The sequence below is a fragment of the Drosophila tropicalis genome, unplaced genomic scaffold, assembly GCF_018151085.1.
Source record: "Drosophila tropicalis isolate 14030-0801.00 unplaced genomic scaffold, ASM1815108v1 contig_805, whole genome shotgun sequence".
NCBI classification, from domain to species: Eukaryota; Metazoa; Arthropoda; class Insecta; order Diptera; family Drosophilidae; genus Drosophila; species Drosophila tropicalis.
In genome coordinates this window covers 3244343-3268642 of record NW_027173295.1, presented here as the reverse complement: position 1 = coordinate 3268642, position 24300 = coordinate 3244343, and the positions used below count along the sequence as shown (strand labels likewise).

Genomic DNA, 24300 nt, shown 5'->3' with positions numbered 1-24300 from the left:
TGTCATTAAAGCTCCGAGGGCGAACTCACAGAAGGCCACAACCAGAAACAGAACGAGGATGAAAACGAAAAACTGTTACCACCTCATCATCATACAGTATAGCACCTATGTATGTATGTATGTAGTCAGTCTTCTTGGTTTTCTTCCTGCTGATAAAGTCAAAGTCAGGCAGCCACCCATTCAGCCAGCCAGACACACTGTGGAGGCATCCTTAATCACAGCCTTCACCCAAAAACTCCACCTCAAAATATCCATTCGCTCGGCTGCAGCTCCTTGGGCCAACTTGCTTTTCGCTCTCGGCTTTTGGGTTGGCTTCACAGTTAAAATTTATTGATAATTGATTATTGCTTCGTTAGGTCGTTTTGTGGTTAGCAACTTTAGGAGGCTCCCTCCCCCCCCATTCCCGCAAAAACTGTTTGTTGTTGCAAATTGAAAATGCAAATTGCTCAAATGATTTCCACTTGCGCTTGCATTTGGGAGCACGACTCTTGATGTCTTTTGATGTTTACCGCCTACCTCTTCCGCAGCCCCCCCTTAAAACATACAAACTGTAGAGCCTCCCTCTATCTCCTTAGCCCTCCAATCTACCCGTTTAACGACAGTTGTTGCTTTGGGGAAAAACAAATTTTCATAAATTTTTAAAACAAACACACGAGGCAAAGCAAAAAGAAACATACCAAAATGGTTTGGGGGGAGGTTAACAATGAAGAAAACCAAAAAATAAAAGAGAAAGAAAGAAAGCAAAGGTTTCAACCTGTGTGGGGTAGCGAGTGTTCGTTTTTACGCCATTTTGTGAATACCCTGTATATATATATATATGAATATGTCAAAATCTGATGAAGAATTAGGTAAATGTAAAATAGACTAACTAAAGACTCTTCCAGGAGTAGGACAATCCTTACTAACGAGTAAGTGAAAATGGGAAAACCTTTTTGGGTAGAAGTAGAATCTTTTGTTTCTTTATGTTCTATTATTTTGTGTTCTACTAAGAAATAGATAAACTTAATGGTGATCTATGTTTGAATGATGAATAAAAAAGAGTTTTCCCATAAAGACTATGACTTGGCTGAGTAAATTCACTAACTAAATAGGATTAAGATATTTGAAAATAGTGTTAGGCTTTTGAAAGTCCTTGAAAATGTAAAGGGTCGGATTCTTTTAAGAAACTTGTACAGGGTATATATGTATTATATAGGAGGAAAATGTACGTTTATGTATGTATGTATATATTTGGAAAAATTTTCCGTTGTTACCGCTGATGCTGATGTTGCTGCTGCTGCTTTTTAGAACGTGCCTATGTGCAATGCTTTTGCTCACCTTTTGAGCTTTTAAATTATTTTCCAAGCACGTAGCTTCTGTCGGCTGTTTGCGTATTTAAACACAGTGGGTGGACGGACACTACGAAGATGGGTCGATGATGGTAGGGGAATGGGCTGAGGGGGCATGGTGTTGGGGCTTTGGTGCGAGCGGCATAGAGCGAATTGCGAATGGCGGCTTTTGCTTTGCTTTTGCCTTTTAAAAGGATTTGCGCAATTTGCGTTCCAAACAGGGTTCGGGGTTCGGGAGATTCGTTGTTGACAAACAAACAGCAGCGTTGAGTGACGCTGAAGACAGCAACCGAAAAGGACCTAGGACAGCAGCGGCAGAAGCAGCAGCAGCAGCAGCAACAGCAGCAGCAGTGCCCAATACACAGTACTACTTGCCCCCGCCTACCCATCCCCTGTAAACACCCTGTCATCTCGTCACCCGGTATCCAGCACCCAGGACCATTGCCAGGCGGCAGCTTTGTGTTTGACAATGTCCTTGCTGATGTCGCGTTCCTCTTCTCTCTAGCCCCTTTACCCCTCCCTTTCCCCTTTCTTTGCATCGATGTACGTGACTTGCATTTTATTTTGTTTTTCCTTTTTCTTGTTTTTTTTTTGCCCTTCCCCCCCGCTGTTGTTGTTGTTGTTGTTGTTGCTTCGACCCCCAACAAACAGAAAAACTCGTTAGTAATTTAGCAAAAAGTAAAAAAAAAGAGAAGAAGAAAAAAAATAGAATGAAAGGCAAAAAAGAGATGATAGAGAGAATTTCCATGTTTTCAAAGCAATCAAATACCAGTCTATATTCATATGAAGAGAAAGCCTACAAGTTAGAGGCTAACTAAAAAAATATATATGTACATATATAAAAAAAAAACACAACAAATTGAGGCAGAGAAAAGAGGAGTGAAAGAGAGAGTGGGAGCCAAAGAAAATTCGTTTTCTAACTGCAAATAATTCCATCAACGACCGTAAAAGCGGGGGTAAAAAAAAAACACAAACCAGGCAAGGGCAACGATTGATAGACACTTGAAAATGTAGAAGGCACTACACACCAAGAAAACTACACTGCAAGAAAACCAACTACACAACATCTAAGAATTAGTCTTGGTCTACCAGTTTATGGAGACTCAAAATTTTCAAAGTTTTATCCCGGAATTTATTAAGTTAATTTGACGAGTCTTATATTTCTTTCTTCTATCAGTTTTTCGTTTTCTTACGCTGCAGCCCATTGACAATGTGAAGGGAAAAACGCATTGGGCGGCCGTTTGGCACAGTGGGACATAAATGCACTAAACTATAACAATAACAACAACAACAAGAACAAGAACAAGAGTAACAGCAACCAAAACGGCAGCAAATAAGCAAACAATGAAAGACCAAAAATCCCAAAATCCCAGCATGTGCACCCAAAAATTTGTGGTCTATTCCCGATAGAGAGTCCCTTTTAATGGCCATAGAGTTGCAGCAGCGTCGAAAGAGTTATTGAAAATGTTTTATTGTGTGCATTTGATTGCTGTAAGTGTTGAGGTCTCCCCACATCTCTATGTCTGTGTGTGTGTGTGTGTGTGTGTGTGTATGTGTGTCGAACTTATAAATATTTCAATAACATTTGAAGTGCGCCTGTTGGCTCAATTGGTACACCCAACACCCAACATTTCTGCCTTTTACTTTATCCATATCAGGGTGGTACCAATGAGTATATACGTACATACTCTGTAAATGGAAATGCATTTCCCATTGTATGCGGGTGTCTAGTGCTTTTTGGCACTCTACATTCTCAAAAGCGAATGGGAGAGAAACAGTTTGAGTGAGAAGCCAAGACACAGACACAGGGTGTCGGAGGCAAACTGTTGGCAATGCCACTTGCCATATTTGGATAACCAAAACTCCAATAAAAGCAAAACGAAAAAAATACGATTTCAAGACAAGTTTATGCGCACTTTTATAGAGCTCACAACGGACATATCAGGCATCGAAGGGTTTTGAGAAAAGTTTGGAGTTTTCCTCACGTCACAGGAACAGTGCCTCAAAAAAACGTCCTATATCTTTGGGACGATATTCTCAGAACCATTTTAAGGAGCTATCAAAACAAACATCAATCAGAAAGAATTTTCCTTTTCTTCGAGAAAGGTTTGAAGTGAAAGTTGCTCACTTAGAAATATTCTGTAAGCCTTAATTTAATCAATTCATGTGTAATTTTCTATCTATTGTATGCATATGCTTATCATAATCTTGTGGAACGTATAAACTCTATTTGAGTGGGATATTTTGGTGCTTTTTTTTTTTGGGTGGATGTTGGCATTTTGTGTGTTTTTTGTTAGAGATGAATTCTATGGCACGTTCAATATGGCACTGACACACACACACACACACATACTCACACCATATTTTCTGAGCTTTAAAACTTTTCTGCCACATCAAATTGTGATGCAATCGTTGGCTCAATGAAGCCTTCCTCCCGGCATGGCATAACCTAACCTAGCCTGGCCTGGCCTACCCTGGCCTGTCCTACATTGGGGCCTGGCACAAAAGTTTAACTCAATTACGAACAGTCGACACACGTGACTAGCTTGGAGGAGGTGAGGTGACCTGCTTAGTCGTCCAGGCGAGAAGCTGGCCAAGCATTAAGCAGGTCGAAGCGAAGCCAAAGCCACCTACAAATCCCTTTTCAAAACTCATTAGCACAAATTTGTGCCTTTCAATACGATGGTTTGGAGTTATACATACATACATATGTATGAAAGGAATCTTCAGCACCTTGGCATGCCCCAAAATAACAACTGGACTAGGAGAAGGAGAGGGAGCACATTTTGGGCTAATTTTGGGGCTAGCAGACAAAATTTATGCTGATTGTGCAGCAATTTACCGAAAATTCCTGGTGACTACAGTTGGAAAATTGCCTTCGGCTAGGCACAACACACACACACACACACATAGACACACACAGACGTATACAATACATAAGTAGTTGGAGACTTAACCCAAGAATACCGAAAAATTTGTATATTTTCCAACAATAAATACAAGCCACTCAGCCTTAAAAAACAAAACAAAACAAAAAAGTGAAAAAAGGAAACCTTTAGCCTTTTCCTTTAGCCTTTCTATATATAAGGAGCTTTTTCATATAACGGGTACTCGGACTTTTCCATACAAAATGTTACTTCTTACTGCAAATATTTCTAAGGAATAAAACATTTTCAAAGGATAACTACTATATTTAAAATATAAATTAGGAAAATGTTGGGCAGGGTATTGAAAAATCTGTATTATTATTATTATTCTTATGTTGTTGCGCTCATTTTACTTAAATTTTCTTGGCCGTTTTCTTCTCTTGCAGTTCACGTTTGACTTTTGTCTGGTTTATTGAGTGCAGCAGCAGCCTCCGCCCCCAAAACGAAACAACGAAAAATAGGTAAGCGAACCTTTAACCTTTTTTCCCCACCCCCCTTCTTCACTCGAAAAGTCTCGTATATACTATGTATGCAAAGTGGAGTTAACTTGATGGAACGGGTCCTACTCTTTTATATATGTATGTATTAGATATGTATATGTATATGTATTATGTAAGAGACCCAAGTTGAAGCTCAGTTGTTGTCGGCGTCACCGTCTCATTTTTTTTTTTTTTTGGTCGTCGTCGCTTGGTTTCCGTTTCCGCCTTTGGCTTTCGCTTTTTCATTTCCGCCTAATAAACTACATAATTAAACTGGCAGGCAATGGGATTAAAGGATTCAAAGCAAGAAGAACATGAACTCTCCTCGCATCCTTGCCATTTGCTGCCTCGCACTGGTCTTGCCTTTTGGTCCTGGTTCTCTAGTTTTGGTCCTGGCCCTGGTCGACACGCTCAACTGAAGTTTCGTGGACGAATTAAGCTAAATTAATTTTTGTTTTTGCTACTTAAGACCTTTGACTTTTACTCACTCTCTCCCCTCTCTCTCTCTCTCTCTCTGTGCTTGTTGGGCTCTCTTTTTGCTATATGTTTGCTCCGTTTGTTTCTTTTCTTTCTTGGGCTACATATTAAATTAATGATGTGTTTTATGCTGAAGAAGATGAAAACGGGAACAACAACAAAAAATCAGAGCAAATGCGATTTAGACGCCCAAAAGCGCAACATTAGCAGTAAATAAAATAGGATAATGCGGCAAGTCGACCGCATGGAAAGGGCTTTATAACCAAAAACAAAGAACAGAAAAAAAAAGGAAACGGCAAAAATACTAGATAAGAAGAACTCAAAAAATTCATCGAGGTGAAGCTAATGTAGGAACAGAAGGTATATAAGACTTGGAAAATGAATGTACTTAAGTTGGTTTCAATATACATTGAATCCTTTTGGCAAAAATCTTAGTTATAGCTTAACTGGAGCTTTCACGATTTATCTATTCCCGAATTAGGTAATCACTTAGTGATTTTAGCAAATGAAAGGGTTACTCCATGTCCTAACTTTAACTGAAATATCATACAAAGTTTTTGGTTTAATTTTAAAACCATTTTATTATAGATACAGGATACAAAATAGTTTCAGCCAATTAAAGGGATTAAAGTCATAATGCATTTTTTTTTTTGTTCTACTTGATTCAGAGTCGGCTTTTTAGCCTAGATCTAGATTCATAACGAATTCGACCTCTGCCAAATCAGTTTAACCCATGAAGAGTATTAAAAAAAAAAAAAAAAAAAATGGCAATAGAACAGCTGCTCTTGGGGTAGGGATTGTATATGACAAGCTAAAGGATTATGTATGCTCTTAATGCCAAGTCAGTCGTCGTCTTTTTCCCTCTGGCCGTCTATACATTTTCTCTATCTCACTTGTTTTAAGCCTGCAATTTTTCATAGAGAAGAACAGAGCAAGAGTTGGGACAAAGAGCAAGAGGAATAGGGGGTCGCAAAGTGACTGTGGTAGGCACCTGGCAAACGGCCAGGAACTTCTTTCAACTCTACTCTTTTTTTTTCCATTGAATGACTTAATATAATCTGGTAGGGCTGCTATGACTGCGACAGCGATTGCTGCTGGTACATAAAGACAAACAAATATTTCTGTAAACAATTCGAAACAAATCGCTCTTGGAGAATCAAGAACTCATGTCTCCTGTCTTACACAAATATTTTGACAAAACGCCTGCTGTTTTCCACATAAATATTTATATTTGTCTTGTTCTGCCACACACACGCACACACATCACACACATCACACACACACACACATGTGTATATACTTGCATAAAGGAGGCTGAGAACTAACCCGGTTTGGCTGCATCTTCCTGCCTCTCTGTCTCTCTCCCATTCTCTTGGTCTGTGTTATCGTTAAATCTTTACCTGCACACATGAACATGATACCAAGATCCCGCATCCCGTCTCCTACTTTTGGCCTTCTTCATCCGTATCTTTTGGCATCTCGAGCAAAGTCGTCGAGCATTAATCTGTCGTGCGTATACAAATTCTCTCGTTCGGAAATCGAATCCACAAAAATGCAGTTAAATAAATTACAAACGCTCTGTCACCCAGCAGCGGTCGAGTTCGAGACTTGAGACTCGAGAGTCAGACTCAGAGTTGGAGTTGGAGTTGGAATTGGAATTGTAGTTGGAGTCGCATGTCGCGGGATTATCGTACGTTGGGCATCAACGCAGCCACCGCCACAGACCAATCGTTGTTGTACGTAGATCATGTTCAAGTCACACTCTTGATTTTCAGTTTCTCTCTCTCTCTCTCCTTCTACTTTTATATTTTTAATGAATTTTTTGTTCGGTTTCTCGTTCTTTATCCTTGTCCCCCCATCTTTTTGGGCCCAACTCTCTCACTTAGCTAATGAAATAAATGCCTGGACAACAGCAAGGCACAAAGTTCTCAAGTTACCCAAAGTGTTGCACCCAAAACGAAAACGAAGACGACGACGACGACAAAACCGTCTGTGACATTGCCCACATATGGTTAAATGATAAAAAAAAAGATCTTGAAATTATGGCGTACATAAATTCCTCAATGTGTGTGGGATCAAAAGAAAAACAAAAATCTTAAAAAAGCAAGAGTAAGCCCCATCTTTGTTTGTTTTTTTTTTTTTTTAGAAATGGCGGAATTATAATCTATATCTTGATCAGAATTAACTAAACGAATATAAAAGATCATTTAACAGACTCTCAAGTAAAGTTTTGATTATCATATTGACTATAATTTCCCAATACTTCAAATCAAAATTGAGTTGGTACAGTACAGGGCAAATTTTTTGAAAAACTGATTTATGAGACACACCAAAAAAAAAAAAAAGTCAAAAACCAACATAAATGGTAGGGGAAAAAAACGGCCTGTCAACAAAATGCATGTCTCCAAAGGGAGAGTCAACTATGCCGACAATTTTGACGCCCTTAATCTTAATCTAAGCGTCAGTTCAGCCAAATGCCAAGCACCATTCGGCTACCAGCCATTCACCAAAGAGCATTTCAACCGCAATAACCTCTCTAACTTTGATGTAAACCTCGTGATAACGTGGAAGCAACCGTGCAGACATTGCCAGAACCGTCAGTGGCAGCAACTGAAACTCAAATAAATCGTTGGAAACTTCATATACATGCTTTATGGCGCACGGTTATAATAATAATAATACCAAAAAAAGAGAAAAAAATCGAAAACCAAAAACGAAAAACGAACAAATCTAAAGAAATGCGTTGACAGTTTTAGGCAAGCTGTCGATCAAAAAAAAAGAGAGCTAGCTCAGTTGCAGTTACTCCTTACAAATGCACACACACACACACAGTGACACACACATGTATACCATTCACACCTTGCCTTTATTGGGGAGGGGAGGGGAGGCTACGGTTATAGTTATGGTTACGGTTACGTTTACGGGTTCTACGATTGTAAAATGTGCGCGCACAATCAGTGCTTCAAATCTAGAAAAATCAACAAAAGAATTGAACTCAACTGAAGTGAAGTGCACTGAAGTGCGCTGAGGTGAGTGGCAGCACCGCAATTTATCAATTTCTGAGAGGGAAAATAATATAATATATACACATACCTACATATGTACATCTAAACAACATACATATACATATAATAAATTGTAGAAAGAAGAAAAAAAAATACAAATAAATATTGTAGAAACCATAAATAGCAAAGAAAAAAAAAAAAGAGCATATAATGATTACAGAGTATTATTATAGATGATAAGGAAGTGCGTACACAAATGTATGTATCCATTGGATCAATATTTGTTAAGGATATAAGATTATGCAGTGTATGGATTATATAGATGGGCTAATCAGTATATTCCTGTCGATAGTTTGCCTTCCAAAACTCTAAAATAGGATTAATAGGATTAAAAATTCGAAATATCATTAATGTAATTGATTGAGATAGCCTTAATATAACTATGTTTGAAAATCAAAGTATATTCATTATTGTTTAGAACTTTATTCCATTATTAATACAAATCGAAATGTTATATATATGTAAACGATGTTTAAAAGTTTGTTAAACATCACAATATCACAATAATATAAAGAAAAATGCATTCTTTTTAGGGAAATGAATAAGATAAAGAAATAGAAGATAATTAAGTAATTATATCCATTAATTTGATCTCTAGTCTTATGATAACATAGTTGAATATACTTCGAAGAAAAAGGAAACACAAAAGAGTGTCGGGGGGAACTTAAGCTTGTATACCCTTGCAAGTGGTTCTATTACTTTTTCCTTAACTATACAACAGTGAAAACTTCGTGAAGGAACAGCCTACAATCTTAAGGACGAAATAAACAGATAAGGCGGATAAATGACGACATTTTATCTTATATTTGATGTGGTTTATCTATTTTAATCACAGTATTGAAAATCATCAAATATTTATAAGATTCTTAAGTAAATAATGGACTTGGGTTAGATGCATTAGAGGAAAAATAGTTTTTCTGAGCATAATTTGTTTTCGATCGATCGTTTCCATTGGAGCTATTTGATATCTTAATGATTGTCTTAACTGACAAATTTTATTATTCAATGATATAGTTAAGAAAATAACAAAGTTATTAAGAAAATTCATAGTTAGTGAGTTTATCATTTGTTTGATCAGATGGAACGGCAAAAGAAAGGACATGTCATAGTCTTAACTAAGAATGTATATACTTTTGACTAATTTTAACATAAACTTCTTACAAGGGTATAAAAATGCAACACACCGATGAAGAGAGAGAAAGAATAAGGAAAGGGGAAATCATACGACTCTGAGTTCTCCGAGTTGGGAGCTAAAAGGCATTATAAAGATAACGATATTGATATATATATAGGTATATACAATAAGTGTGCGTGTGCGTGAGTGTGTGTGTGCATATTGTTTATAGTGGAATGAGCAATGCAATGAAATGTAATTCAATAGCAAAACTAATAAAGTGCAATTGCAACTGAAAGTTTTTCCTCGCCACTCTCTGGTGAGGGACCACCAGGTGAGGGACACTGAACATAAATCAATGCACACTTGAAAGATATCAGAAGCAGCACCACCACCACCAGCACGAGAGAGGGGTGGAGGGGACTTGAAATTGTCGCCAACATTTGCTAACGGTTTATCTAGCCAAGTTGCAGTTGCTGCATGCCATGGAATAGAATGGAGTGGAATGGATTGAATTGGATTCGGATTGAATTGGTGTGCGTGGATGTGTGTGTTGAAGCGTGGAATGGTATAAGTAATCGATGATAAGGCGAATGCTATGGAAGTGGAGTAAAAGCTTAGAAATGAATTTTAAATATTTTATCGATGTGGTCGCTCGTGACTCAGTTGCTTTACCGCCCCTGAACCCCTCTATATCCCAATGGACATGATGATGGTTCGCTCCTATTTTCATCAAATGTGAACCAAGCTGAAATGCCATCCCAAGCCACAGAAATCCCCGCAAATAAATATATATACATCCATGTATGTATGTAGATGTCGCCAAGCAGATGGATAACTATATGTGAGTCACGTACACGAACGAGGCATGTAAATGACTTGGGTGACAAACAGAGACTACAGTCTCGGACTATTATAAAGAGGCCCCGGGTTAGTCAGACCTTGTCACATTGTGTCTCCAAAGTACGGGCCAAAAAAAAAAAAAACAACAACAAAAATCGAAAGAAATTGGTAGAGAAGGAGTTTTAGCTTTGCTTTTGTCTGGCTGTGACTTCTTGGTTTTTGTTTTTTTTTTTTTTTTTTGGGGTCTTTGGTTTTTGCTTATTCGTGACACGCGCCAAAACACAAATTTTTCGATTTATGCAATTGAGGAAATGGTTCGATGTCTGACCTGAGAATTTGTTGGTTGTGGGGGGTGACAGAGAGCGAAGATGAATGAAAGGGAGAGAGACAACGACCAATAAACGTTTTGTGGTAAATGCGAAATTAATAATTAAGTAGGTAAAAGAAAAGCTAAGGACCACAACGAGAGAAAATGGTAATGGAAAGAAAAATTGTCACAAAGTATATGTGTGTGTGAGTGTGGATGAGTGTGTGTGTGATTAGAAAAGTGAAAAATATGTAAGTATTTGTTTCCTTTTGAATTTGAATGCAACATTCAAATGACTTGTAAAATGTAATTACAGGACATTTGCTTTGGTTGTCATGGGTAATAATGAGGCTTGAAATTGCAGAAAACAAGAAAACAGATTTCACAAAAGAACTAAGAGACATTGTGACGAATATGTGGAAATTCTACAACAAATAAATATGAGATATAACAGAAACGGAGGAGAAAAAAAGGGAAAGAAAAGAAAAGCATAAAAGGGAAAACTAAAGCGTGTTAAATCTCCGAGTCCCTCAATGGTCTCGTCTTCGTCTGGCAGCTGTGAAAATCCAATTTCCAGCACGCCTAAGCGGATGTAGAAGACTGACTGCCAGGACAACGACAAACGATGACTGGGACAAAAGCGAGACAGAGACAGTAAGAAGAGGAGGAACACACACATGCAACACGGAGAAACAGAGAGAGAGAGAGAGAGAGGGATTGAAGAAAAGAAAGACGAAGAAAGGCATATAGATGACAGTCGGACTGTCATCAGTCCGACTGACAGACATGGCGCTGGCATTTAAGTGACATTAGCAGCAATGTCTCGACTGGGACTGGAACTGGGACTGGGACTGAGACTGCAACGGCAAGGGCAACGGCAATGGCAACGTTGCGGTTGGTCTTTAGTCCTGCGGGCACAGGATGTGCTTAGCAGATTTATAGCAGTTGCTCTCTATAGAAATTTACTTGCTTGTTTAGACAATATTATATGGGATCGTTTATAGAAAATGGTTGACAAATTGCTTAGCCAATTTTCTAATCAATTCCCTAGGTTCAATCAACCTGCAATGTCTTTTCCCTTTCTCGCTCACTCTCTCTCTCTCTCTCTCTCTCTCTCTCTCTCTGTCTATCTCTCTCAATCTATCTTACCTCCCTGACCTTTGTTCCCTAGTTATGCCATTTTCTGTTCCTGTCATCATGATGTCTGTCAACAGAAAAATGAAAAACTTTTTCTATTTCTGAAAACACGCCATGGACAAAAAAACACAAAAAACGAAAAGAAAAAACAAAATTCAACCTTTAAACACAGACATAGAGTGTAGAAAATTTCTTGTTTTCTTTTTTTTTGTATTTTAGTATTTTTGATAAAAATTTTCTTTTCCATTTATGCATTTTTACTGCAAATCATGCATAACCAAACTGACGATGGTGCCAAGGGGAGGGCGAGGCGAGACGGCGGGGAATGCCAATGAAGGGGTAAAGCTGGAGCAAACAACCGCACTGTCAGCCATCAAAACTTGTCAATTTTCCATATAGTTAAGCAATTTTCCTCAGTCATGATATGCAGTCAGTCAGTTAGTTGTTAAGTGAGGGTTCAGCTCCGAAGTGGGGTTAAAAGTTACCCTATCCCCCCCTACCTCTAGACCCCCGCCATTTCCCCTACGATATATGGAGCCTGATTTGACATGTGATTTATGGGGAATTGATTAAATGTTTGATAGGCTAAAAGTTTCGTTTTGCCACATAAGTGAAAAAAAAGAGTGTGGCCTGAAGAGCGAATAATGGCTGAATGGAATGGTGAGAATCAAGGTTTGTTGGGGCAATAAAAAGTTGATTTATTTTTCGAAGAAATTACCGAAAATTATTAAACCGTTATTACACAATAGTGTCATAGACTTTTGATTACAGCAATTGCGATTCAAAAGTTCATTCCATTTGAAATAGAGGTTGATTGGGTTTAGAAATATTAGTTGAAAGTCTATTGAAAGAAACCGACTTCAAGTTGAGGAAATCTATGTCAATTAATTTGCTTTGATTTGCATTTGAATTGGACATAGAATGTAATGTAAGCATTGAGGTTTCCATTTCCTTGCCAATTTCATGAAGACATCTGCAATATCGATCCAATACGCACATTTTCAACACCTTCCATTTGCTGTCGCTTTGCTATTGATGCTTTTGATGATGATGTTGTTGTTGTTGTTGTAGGTGTTGTCGTACATTAATCGTCATCGCCAAACCAAACCCAATTGCCAAAATCCATTCATCTCATCCGAACTTCGAACTTCCGTTGGCCATTTCGCCCAGAAGTAATTTCCTTTCAGCCCACTAAACTGTGTGGTTGATGACAGATAAGCAGGCGGCTTCTCTTACTCTGACTCTGACTGTGACTGTGACTCTGACTCCGACACCGACACCGACACCATCGCCTTGATTCGGATCCTCGGTGTGGTGCTTTTGGTTTGAGTTTTGGAGTCCAGCTGCTGCTCTTAACCGCAACCACATGAATAATTCGCAAGTTCTCCGGAACTGAGAACTGTTGGCAAATGCATTGAATGATTTATTTGGCGTGATTGCTTCACACACACACACACACACACACATCCACACAAAGTGAGATAGAGAGAAAGAGACATTCTCTGACAGCAATCAAACAGCAGTTGCTGCTTGCGGTGAATAGGGGGGCGCCACTTCTGGAACATTTTTGGCAGGCCTTTCGGCATCTCTGTGCCTCGTTTTCGCTTTGTGCAATTTTAATTGCCACGTTTTTGTTAAAGTGTTTTGATTGCCTTTGTCATTGGGACTAATCATCAGGCACTAGCACCAGTCCCCCCAACTCCCATTACCATCCTTTCGATTCGTATCGAAGCATTTATTAATTACAAAGCGAACGACAGGGGGCGCCACTCGCCCATTGATTTCTTTTGCAGTCCATTGAAGCTGAAGACTGAAACTGAAAGAGCAAAAAGCATTTTCAATTGAGATTTATTGCGGCGTGTATTGAGAGAGAGAGACGGAGATGGAGCGAGGGAGAGAGGAGGGAGGGAGTTGCGTTGGAGGCGTGGCATTTTCACTCGCTTTGCATTTGAAAGTTCCTTTACAACAGAAGCTTCTGCTTCTGGCTCTGTTGCTGCTGCATGCCTTTAGTTAAGTTTTACAGATTGAAATTTATTGTTGAGTTGGGGCTAGCCTCCGCCTCATCTCCATCTCTAACTCCCTTGGCCATCCCCCCCACATTCACTCTATATATGTATATATCCGGCTCCATCTCCAAAGTCAATTCCTTTGATTTGTGGCGCTTTTGCGTGCAATTTTTTAAATTGAAAATCACTGCCGAAGCGCAATCCTTTTTACATCCTTTTTTTTTTCTTTCTTTTGCTCTCACCGAAATGAATTCGTTTCGTTACGCTTTTGATTTTTTTTCTTTTGCTTCCTCGTATTTACTTTTATCGAGATTTATGCTTTACAATTGATATTGAGGTTAATAAATTGAAGGCTACAAAAATCACATAGCACTTCAACCAACCAAAATCTCTCTTCACCCCCTCAAAGAGAGAGAGGGAGAAAAAAACATAAAAACAATATCTTCGAATTGAGCTCAAGTGCAAAAGAATTTAAATTTTTAGTTAAAAATTTTCCATCACCACAAACCCAAAAAACCGAAACTACATAGAAAAGGTCATTCGACTATTTAACCCTTTTTACAGTAAAATTCAATATCTATTTTCTAGTACTGTAGCCGTTTCTTGACCTTGTCCATTGTCTTCACTTTAACTGCCATTTCGGAAACTCTGACTATTACAGGATGTTGCACATTTTGGGTTTCCGTCTACCATTTGACCTTTTATTGTGGTGTTTGCCTCTGAAAATTTTACGACCTTGAGGTCAATGGGCATACTACATACCTATTTATGTAACTTTGAGAGGTGTTAAGTGAGTTTTATAGAGGTAACATTGAAACAGCTGTAAATAAAACGAAATCGATAATTATGTAAACTAGACAAGATTTTGGACTCACAGAAAAAAACACACAATCGACTTTCTGCTAAAAACAGCCAACTAACCTTGAATTAGTCATACTCTAATCGTATTCGATTCTAACTTCCTTCGATTCTACATAATTTATTAGAGAGCTACTTACATAAATGAAATCAAGACAGCAGCAAATATTATGGGAAACAATATAAAAACTCCTTTAGACGACAGATTTGCGACTTTAAGACAAGAAGAAGTATGTTTCGTCCTTATGGACGGATCCTGAAGGACAGTCCGGTAGTCTGGACACCCCCGAAATGTCCGAAATATTCAAAGTGAGTCGAAAATGTCTCCTTTCCTGTGTTACAAACATCTGATTCAAATTATATTACCCTCTACCAGGGGATCACAACAATATTTTGCTGAGCTTAAGAAGCTGAAGGACAACTTTGAGATTCTACGAACAAGAAAATAATACAAATTAAAACTATAGGGCGGGGGCTTACTCCCACAGTGTCAAAGTTTGTATACCCTTGCCACTTTTTTGATAACTCTTTCCTTACCTATGGTCTTCAAAGTAGGGAACAACGTTTTAAAGGGTTACTTTAAACTCTAATATTTGCAAAACGGCTTACATACGTAAAAACGAAGTAATTAATTAGAGTCACTGTTTCCGCCGATTGTTCCTATGGGAGCTGTAAGATATAGTCGCCCGATCTTGATCAAACTTGGCACAGTCATTAACAGATATACTAAACTAACAAATGTTTAGTTTGAAAGCAATCGCGTCGAAAGTAACGAAGTTATAGACAAATGTCACTGTTTTCGACCGATTGTTCCTATGGGAGCTATATGATATAGTCGACCGATCTTGATCAAATTTGGCATAGTTGTTAACAGATATATAAAACTGACAAAAGTATAATTTAAAAGCAATCGCGTCGAAAGTAACGAAGTTATAGACAAAAGTCACGACCGATCGATCAAATTTGGCACAGTCGTTTATAGGCGTAATAAACTCTCTAATATTAAGTTTCACGATAATAGCACAGAAAATAACGAAGTTATTGAGAAAAGTCACTGTCTGTATGGGAGCTATATGATATAGTGGTCCGATCCGGCTGAATCCGAGATATATCCCTGCAGTATATACAAGCCTATGTGCAAAATTTCAGCTCTGTAGCTCTTACGGTCTAGGAGGAGTTTGCGTTGATCCAGACGGACGGACATGGCTAAATAAATTCGTCTCCTCGTGCTGATCAAGAATATATATACTTTATATGGTCGGAAATGCTTCGTTCTATGCGTTGCACACTTCTGACCAAAATTGATATACCATTTTTGAAAGGGTATAAAAATGTCGAAATGCAATAAACACATCCTGCTTTTCAAGGTGTCCTTGACATACAGATATGTATGGATGGAGATAGAATATCAGCCATTCGTCCTATAATCAATCGAGAAGGCAAAGATCATCATGACTGAGGAGAGGGCGAGAGATCATCTTAATCATGTCAACAATTCAATTACTAACAACTGAAACTGAGCTTTGTCTTTCATCTCTCAATAATAATAATAATAATATGTATATATAATAGGCACACAAAGAAATATCAATGTCATCGCCATCATCTTTTCCATCATCGTCATCATCATCATCATCATTAAGCAATAAGTACACATATTTATTTCGCACTGGAAATACCAAATTCCATGCGTGCCATTGGCAAAGCAAAGCAAAGTAAAGCGTGTTGCCTGTCCGGAGACCCCCAGACCCCGAGTCATCAAACCCCCAGAGCAGTCAAAGTCAGAGATTGCCAGACAGATCGGACAGACAGTTGTACAGATAGACTGACAGACAGACAGACAGAGACCAATTAATGCGCCACTACAAATCTCATTTTCCATAAATAAAGCACAATTTATGGCAAGCGGGGCATAAAAAATAAATATTATTATTACATATTATTATCATTATCGCAAAAAAAAAAAAAAAAAAAAAAAATACACACACAAACACAAATGCTCAAAATATATATATAAAAATAAATACGGCAACAGCAACAACAAACATATAAAAATACCAAAGAAAGAAAGACAAAAAACAACAACAAATATTAAATAAAAAATAAAAAAAGGAACGATTGTCAATCACACATTATCAGTTGGCTGGTAGATACATAGATTGTACAACAGATAGTCGAGTACTCACAAGAGGGAGGGATGGGGGGATGGATCAATACACGCAAACTGCAGCAGTTGCTGGAATCCATAATAAACCATTAAAGAAAATTAAGATATCGAATAAGGGAAGAGAAAATAATTCACACCAACCAGAGGCCGAAAGCTAATTATGGTTAAGTTTTACGTCACGAACAAACCAAACACCAAATGCACTCAAAATGAAAGTAAAACGAACAGTAACTACCCTATGCAAGGCTATAGCTACGACTACCCGGATACCCTGCAGTGTAATCTCGTTTAGGGTAACCTTTTTGCCCTTAAACTAAATAATAGTTTCGATTATTTCCATCCAAAAATGTGCCCATTAGAGTTGACTTTTGTATATATACATATATTGATTATCTGATCTACAACCTGAGTAATGTTAAAAACATATGAGACTTAATCCTCTTTATGAATATACCCCACATGGCTTTACACATTCTACAGGGTATACAAATAAAATTAAACACACGAGATAACCCGCATAGAGATAAACATGTACATATATATTTAGTTATATTATATATACTACATAGAGACAAATGACAAATATTGAAATTTATGGCCTACCAAATTGACTTCCCCAGCACCAAAAAACAAAAAGGAACTCCATTCCCATAGCCAAAGCCAATGCTTAAGTATCATAAATTTGACGAAAATTTGCAGGCTACCACATAATTGGGCTAGTAAATTAGTCAAAAAGGAATGCTAACAATATATTTAACCAATACTCTCTCTTTCTGTCTCTCTCTCTCTCTCGCTCACTCACTCATTCTTTGTTTGTGCTAGAAATAGCTAACTTACGGCCAGATGTTACTCCAAATCTTGGCCAATTCATTAAATGAATGAAACAGAAGGGTGAAGGGGAAGGAGACCAAAACCAAGAGGGCAAATGAAAAAAGTTTTTTGCTTAAAAGAAGAAGGGAAAAATGCGCTTTAACCCAACTAAGCGGAACAATTGCAATGCAGCAAACAATAAGAGAATGCAACAGAGAAAATAAAAAGAAAAGAGGAAAAAAATAAACGTAACGAAGAGAATGCTTGGACTTGGCCGAGGACAGGATGGGGGGTTGGCTACATGCATAGGTGGAGTGAGGAGTTGGCAAAAGGAAAAATTCACTAGAGGAAGACAAATCGAGCGACAACTGCTTTGCGAAGTTCATTTGGTTTGCTTTGCTCGACTAAGCAAAAGTTGAAAGCCAAAAAAATAAACTTTTGCTAAACAGCACAAATAGACAGAGACACACACACACACACACACATAGGGACAGAGAAAGGGAACGACAGGATGGATGGGGGGTTGAGGGACATCACTGGGGTCAGGTCGTGTCGTCGTGGGGGCCAAATGCAGTTTCCCAAAATCAGATAACAACAATAGAGAGCAAAATGCCAAGCAAAGAAGTTTGACTTACATACATACATATATATATATATATACATATGTATATATAAATATATGTATGTATATGTATATACATATCGTATATGTTAGTTTATCGACACATTTCGAGTTTTGTCAAAAGACAAACTTCCATTCCCACCAATACCACCCAATTCCAATCCCATTCCCATTTGCCATAGCTCCTCCTAACTTTACTTTTTCTCTGGGTGTATGTGTGTGTGAGTGTGTGTGTGTGTTTTTACATTAACTCCAACTTGTTTGCAGTTTTTGGAATGCTTTCTTCTTCTCTCTTTTTATCGAAACAAAAATATTTCCCACTCATGCAAAAATATGCGTACAAACATTTTTGTCAAAAACTTTTTGGCCCAAGAACACACACCAAGAGAGAGAGAGAGAGGGAGAGCGAGTGAGTGAGTGAGATAGAACAAAGTTTCGAATTTGGTTTGTGGGTGCGTTCATTTGATTGCTTTTTCATTGTTTTCAAATGGATATTTGAAATGTTTCGCCATGAGTTTTATCTCGCCTGATGTCGGCGGCTGCACTGGCAAGGGCCCGGGGTACTGCCATGCGGTGTGACATTTAAGCCAAGTGTGTCGCAAATCGATTAAAATCATATTTATGAGGTGTTTAGGTGAACTTTGGATGTGGGGAGGAGAGAGAGAGAGAGAGAGAGATATGGGGCCCCATTTCCAGTAGTTGCAAAGTTTTACTTTGTGGAGAATATAAAGAAGCTAACGAGTATCCAAAATCTTTCAAAACTAGTTGAAAAAGTGCACATGGCTTGGTAAATTGGCAAAAGTTTATGATACATTTTTCTAAGCGTATCTCAGTTGCTTGTGTGTATTTCGTTTCACCTCATTACTTATGGTTAGCTTTGGTCTTTGGTCTCTTTTTTTGTCGGCTTTGCTGTGATTCTACCTCAACGGAATAATATTAATGATCTTTCAATTTAAAACTCTTTACGATTTATGAGCCTAAAATTGAACTTGAGCGTTTCTCTTGCACCGAAATTGATTTGTCAGACTTAAGTAAGTTTGACTTGGCTAACCAAGTCGGCTACCACCCAGTGAGAGAGATGTGCCCAGCGCAGTCCTAGGAGTCTCAGATCTCGTCTCGTTTTACCAAGAAGTGAGCTGTTTGGGTATAGCCTTCAATGAGCATTGACAGAGCGCCAGTGTTGCAATCGCCACTGCTAGTTGTTGCTGTTATTGTCTAGTTTCTTTTTTCCCGAATTCCCCCTTTGGGTATACAAGAAACAAACAAAAGTAGAGACAAAGCCAGACCGAGAGCAAAAGAGATAGCCAAAAGGAGGAGAAGGCTAAAAACGTGGTACCACCCAGGAAAATCACGATGACGAACAACGACGACGAACAACGACAGAAGCAACACCTCTTGTTAGTTTTACTGATCATGATCAGTGATCAGAGGACAGAGTTGGCTTGAACTGGGTTTGGTTAACTGCCCCCTTACCGTCTTTAGTCTTTGTTTCCATCGTCATCTCTGCCTGTGTCTGTGTCTGCCCAAGGGCTAACTGATGGAAGGCACGAAATACGAAAAAAAAAACGGCAAGAAAAAGTTTGGATTTCCTTTTCCATGGGTCAATCACAAGGAGTGGGTGTGTTTCTCCTTCCCCTCCCACCGTTTTCCCCCCTGCTTCCATTTATTCTATCTAAGACTGTGATCCATAGCCATTGCATTGTAAGTTCATTAGCAGCACTGAGATCACGATTTGCTTGTTCATTTCTTCCTCTTCGTTGTTGCATATAAACATGAGATTTTTTCGCATACCTCGATGTCTAACCAATCCCCCGTGCTTCTGCTCCATTGCCCATCTCCATCTCCATCTCCTTCTCATTCTCCTGCTGCCTGCCTAACTAGGCAAAATCACTCATACAACAAGCCACATGTGGAGAACCGGCTCGCCCATCCGCAGAGAGAAATCTTGTGAGGGCACCCTGGAGCTAAAGCGAATAAAGAAAAACAAAAACCAAAAAAAAAAAAAAGGAAGAACAGGGTGTATTGAACCGCCAGAGACGAAGACGAAGCTGAAGCAAAGTCAAAGCCAAAAGTCAAAACGTGAGCCTGGCTGCAAACTGCAAACGATCTGCATCGCCCTGTGTCTCCTCCTATTGCGTACCCCTGCCGTCGCACTCCTTGTTTCACCGGCACCGGCACCGGCTTTTACTGCCCCTGGATCTCGGGTTCTGCTCTTCTGTGTTTCTTTTTTGTTTTTTTATCGCTCTTTTAGCAAGCCAACCGATGACGCTAACAAGCAGAAGCAGAAGCAGCACGAAGGGTACAGAGGTGGAGTGATGAAGTGGCGGTAGGGGCAAAGCAGAAGAAGACTCGTTAGGAGCTCGCTGAGCTCGTGGGTTGACGGCGTTATCTGGTAACAACGTGTTACGAATTACTTTTAACAAGACCCTTAGCAGATAAATAAAAAACCTGAAAACCAGTTATGAGCGACATCAACAGAGAACAACAGAGCGAGAGCAAGACCAGGCGACAGAGAGAGAGAGAGAGAAATGGGAGAGCGTACAAAGAATTTTGAGAGTTTGGAATGTGTGCTCTCATTACACCTATTCCAATGTTAGTGACAAAACCGGGAAAGAAGGATTTACAATTTAGACCTTGAGCACACCCTGTATATACATATTTCTTTTGAACCACCACCATCACCACCACCAAAACTAAGTTCAAGCAGGGGATGTGGGGAAAATCACAGAGAAAGAGAGTGTATGAGTGAGAGAGAGAGAGAGAGACAGGAAGAACTACAGTCGGTCAAAGGGCAAGAGAAAAACCTGAAGCAGATGCCTCTGGCAGATAGTCGGTGGATGAGGTTGGTGGGGGGAGGGTTGCGAAACGCAACACATGTGCATTACGGTTAACAACAACAACACGGAGCTGTCAATTTCCGATCCAGAGATTTGTCACCAAATTGGGGGTTGAGAAAGTGCAAGTTGCTGTGGTCTAATGAGTTCGAACTTCGAACTCGTTTGCTCTCAATCGAGAGTAGAAAAAAGCCGGTCAAAGATTTTCCAAAAAAAAAAAACCAAATTTTCCTTACTGATACGAGTATGTCAAGGAGATACAAAAACATTTCATCATTTCCTTTCCTAATAAACTCATCTTTGCATCTTATTAGAAACATTTCAAAATTGATTCGCGCCGATTGAATACTGTTTTCCATTCTATTACCAAAACCATCCACGAAAATGAGAATATTTCTATTGACCCTGCCTGCTGCGCCACCGACACTTGCCCGCCCGTCTCTCTCATGCTAGGCTCTCTCTCACATTCTGCTCTCTCTCTCTCGCTCTCTGTGTATGTTAGTTGTGTGTGGTTGCAAGCAAATGTTCGTGTTGGCTTCATCGGTATTGATCGGCGCGGATTCGTGTTTTTGTTTTTAAGGTGAGCGGTTGTGCGGTCGGACGACGTCGTTTTTTGTTTGTTTTCAACGATCGCAGCGTTTGGAGGTGTACGGATTTATTGCCGTCGCCTTAGAAAATATTATTATTATTATTATTTTTCCTGACAATTGCGCGATTTGTTTTTTTTTTTCAAGTGCGTGTGTGTGTGTGTGTTTGCCATTGAGAAAACTCCAATTAATCAATAAAAAGTGAAATATTATCTTTTATTGTGTGTGCTCGTTTCACTCGACACAACAACAACAACAACACGAAAAATATCAAATAATTCACAATAAAAATCTATAAGAAGAAAACAAAACACCGAAGAAGAAGCAGAAGCAGAAGAGGCAGCAGCAGTTGTGAGGTAAAATAGCCAACAAAGTTGGTTGGCCGCTTCCTCGCGACAACAACAATAACAACAAAAGAAAAGAGCGAGAAATAAAAAATACCAACAACAACAACAACAAAACAAATAAATATATACATATAAAAAAACGAGTTATGAAAATACAACAAATTGTTGTATGTATGTGAGAATGTGTGTTGAAAATTGTTATAAAGAAACAAGATTTGCGACTGGCGTCTGACTGGGAGCTCCCCCTACCTCCCTACATATCCCAACAACAACAATAACAACAAAAAACAATCTGCGGTGATCAATGACGATGGCGACAACAACAACAACAACGACAACGACGACGACGACGTCAGCAGAGACAGCAACGACAAGCGTCAACTAAAATTGGATTTTTGGCGCTCTCGATGTCTACTTGAGCCAGCCCCCCGCCTCCTCGTCTCACTCACTCGCTCGCTAGCTAGCTCTGTGACACCTTCTCATCGCATCGTATAGCATCTCATCCACACCAAACATCCCCATCCATACCCAATTCATACTAAACTATACTATACTGAACCCAATCTCAGATAGCGACAACACATTTTCGCTACATGAAATTTTAATTAAAAAAATCTGTCGGACAAAAAAAAAAAATATATATACATATGTATATATAAAAGTAAAATTACTTACTTACACTTGCAAAAGAGCAACAAGAGTGAAGAGTGTGTGTGTGTGCGTGTGTGTGCAGTGTATATGTATATAAATATATGTATCTATGAGATACATGCAAGTCGAGTGTTAAAGCAAACGTGAAATTGGATTAACTTTGACAGACGCAAGGCGGTTTTTAATTACCACAGTTTTCGGATTAACAAATACAACAACATCAACAACAACAACAAACCAAACGAATTGTATACACATCAAGCACACTCGACCATATATATACATACATATATAAAACAGGTGAGAAAATTGGATAACTTTAGCTGAAGCATACGAAAGATATGTAAATGAAAGTTGGCAAGATCAGTTAATACAAGTGTTTTCTTTTTCAAATTGGCCATCTAATGATGCCAAATATTTCTTGGTCTATATAGAACTTATTCATTTGTTATAATTTTTGGTATGGTTAAATACTTTTTTGTTGGTTAGCTGCTGGCTGGCACCTTATCTTTGTGTCTAGCATTTTGTTGTTGATTTCGATTTTCTACCTACCGATACACACACTCGCACACACACATACACGTGGGACTTACCTTTACTCTCTCTCTGTGTATATCGCTTTTCCCCAAAAAAACGGGAGGGGAAAAAAAAAACGTGCCAACATTGTCGGGGGCTTTTGTTTACTCAATAACACATCGAGTGAAGTGAACAGAAATTGCGGCTGTTTTACTATTTTTCTCCCCGTTTTGTTTCGTTTATTTCACTCGAATCAATATTGCTGTCAAAAAGAAATATATATATGTATGTGTGTTTGTGATAGGTGTATATAGAAGAGAAGCACAAACTGAAATCTTATCTCTGGGGGACAACTGTATATTATGTGTTTGTGTGTGTGTGTGTGTGTGTGTCAACATTATTTCATTATTTCGGCTGCCGAGGGAGCCAAACTACTCAAAAACAAAAAAACCAAAAAAAACAATATCAAAAGACTAACTACCAAATCAACTAAAAATGCCCCCAGAAAAGGAAAGACGAAAAAGAAAGATGATGCAGGTGCCTATATAAGTATCTCTATATCTGTATCTGTGGTTTGGCCTCTGATTCTTCTTCTTCTGCTTCCTCCTTCTTCTTCTTCTTCTATCTGTGCTGTTGGAAATTCTAATCAAGATAAGCCCCCTCTCTGTTCGACCATGTTCGATCTTTAAAGATAGTTTTTCCAATTTCTTGTCTTGTCTTGGGCCATAAATTATGCGTAACGTGACACCTTTTCTTCCATTGGTTTATTTTTTATATCTACTTGGATTCTTTCCTTTTGGTTTAATCCAGATTACCTTGAAGTGTCGTTAAATTTTTTTTTTTTTTTTATAGTCTGTAGAGTAAAGTTTTGCAAATGATTTCATTAAATGTTTAACAGACGGCTTTCAAGGTTAGAAGTCACAAAGAGAGAGAGAGACAGATCTTCGAAAGGAAGTCAGCTCAAAGGTGTTGCCTGGACAAAGCCCAAAAAAAAAGAAGAATTTCATGAAAATAAAATATCAATTTACATACAAGAGACGAAAAAAAAGTCTCTGAGAATCGAGAGAACCGAGAGATCGGCATCAGGATTTGCCTGACTGACTGACTCTGAACATGGGACATCATGTGGTGTTTAGTATTATTTCATTTTGCTTTCGACCCGCACATTGCAATTCGAAATATTGCGCATTGTCACACACACACACACGCATGAAAGGCAACACAA

The 24300-nt window shown here is 38.6% G+C and overlaps 1 protein-coding gene across 1 annotated transcript in view; it reads left to right on the top strand.

The window, feature by feature from the left end:
- The window catches only part of fz2 (frizzled 2), a 112432-nt gene that overhangs the window by 58428 nt on the left and 29704 nt on the right, over positions 1-24300 (top strand). Inside the window, exon 5 of the mRNA XM_068293756.1 lies at positions 4642-4716. The gene's annotated coding sequence lies outside the window, so the exon portion shown is untranslated. The remainder of the gene's footprint in view (positions 1-4641; positions 4717-24300) is intronic.